At 48.4% G+C, this 1583-nt stretch overlaps 1 non-coding gene across 1 annotated transcript; it reads left to right on the top strand.

The window, feature by feature from the left end:
- The first annotated feature begins 667 nt into the window (after positions 1-667).
- On the top strand, positions 668-749 carry TRNAS-GCU (transfer RNA serine (anticodon GCU)). Its single transcript has one exon. It is a non-coding gene; the product is annotated as a tRNA-Ser (tRNA).
- Positions 750-1583: the final 834 nt, after the last annotated feature.

Here is a 1583-nt window from a genome sequence, read left to right as displayed (position 1 = left end):
GGCCGGTATTCAAAGGGCTCTGGGCTGCCCGTGGTGACAGAGAAGTCATTGAGGATATCACCCTAAACCAGTGGTCCCCAAACATTTCACACTGTGCCCTCTTATCCATGGCTGTGGTCCCTCAGAAGCCACAGTCGAGAACTGGGGCTGGGAGTGGGGCTGTTGCTTGCTGGGGAGAGGGGTGTGGACAGTGATAAAGGGGTCGATGCCAGGCTGGGAGCCAGAGTCTCAGGCTGAGGGTGGGGTTGGGGAAGAGCTGGGACAGAGTGCTGCTGAGTAGTGCTCCCTCCCTGCCCTCCATAGGGGCTGGCTCAGGCCCTGAGATGCCTACCTCTCCATCAGGACGCAATAGGTATGTTCTGCTGCCCTTCATTCATACAGGAAGGAGAATAACATTTCATTCCACTCAGTCCTAAAGTGATTTGTAACCCACCACCATCCCAAACTGGTCATTTTGGGAAAGCGACCCCATCATGCTGCATACCTAGGCAGAGTAGGTGTGTCTATGCAAACAGGGTCTGTTCCTGAAGTCTTTCCCCCAGTTCCTCACTAGATGTGAGTGGGGAGCTCATTCAGCCCCTGCTTACGCTTAGTATTTAAAAACTCCATCATACCCCTACCTCTGCTGGCCTTAAATTTCTCTTCCTGTCCATTTCCTGACAGCTCAGGTGAGGTGACCGAGTGGTTAAGGTGATGAACTGCTAATCCATAGTGCTCTGCACGCATGGGTTTGAATCCCATCCTCATTGGAGGCAGTTGGTCTTCACCCCTCCTTTATAGACAACCATCTCCCCCTTTGGTACAATAACAGCTCTAGCAATGTTGCTTCCTACAAACAAAAACCTTCTGAGAAATTCAGACCCCCCATTGCTGTAAATAAAATGTCTATATCCCACATTTCTAAAATGTTTTTTTCTAGTCCTGTATTTCTTAGATTTTCTCTCAAAAGGTAACATCCTCATAATCTCCCCCAAACACCCTGGGACCTGCCCAAATTCTTAAAATACTCCCATCCTGAGCAAGGCCTTAACAGTGAACCAAAGCTAGTGTCTAGGCCAAGCTGTTCTGAAGGAGGCAGCTCAAACATTTTCTCTCTGCTTCCCTTGGCAAAGTCTGACTGGGAAAAGAAAATCCCCCAAACTGAAAATTTTCTGCTGAAAAACCAATACCCTAGTCTGTTTGGGGATTTTGGTTTGAATGCATTTTTATTATTCTCTTCTGATTTCTGAATCAGTTTTGTCATCCAGGTGTGTTTCCAGCTGTTGAGTTGTGGGGAGAGAGGCCAAGTCATGATGTCTCTACCCCTCTTTCATAGTTCCTTCCAACTTTCTAGAAAGCTCCTTTGCTAGGATGTGAGTCAAGCACTGCCCAGTGTTGCTGTGTTATCTCGGAGAAGTCTGCATTGTACACGGTTCCTGGGATAGTCCTTGGGAGTGTGGATCCCTTTCATGGGCCAGCAGCGAGTCTGGTTCCTCCATTGTCACACCTGAAAGGCTGGTGGTGGGCATTTCCCAACCTCATAACATATCTCAGTAACACACACAGAGCAAACTTCATAACTTCCCAGCCAATGCTACGCACAC

The sequence above is a fragment of the Gopherus flavomarginatus genome, chromosome 8, assembly GCF_025201925.1.
Source record: "Gopherus flavomarginatus isolate rGopFla2 chromosome 8, rGopFla2.mat.asm, whole genome shotgun sequence".
In the NCBI taxonomy this organism is placed as follows: domain Eukaryota; kingdom Metazoa; phylum Chordata; order Testudines; family Testudinidae; genus Gopherus; species Gopherus flavomarginatus.
This window is presented reverse-complemented; position numbering and strand designations above follow the sequence as displayed.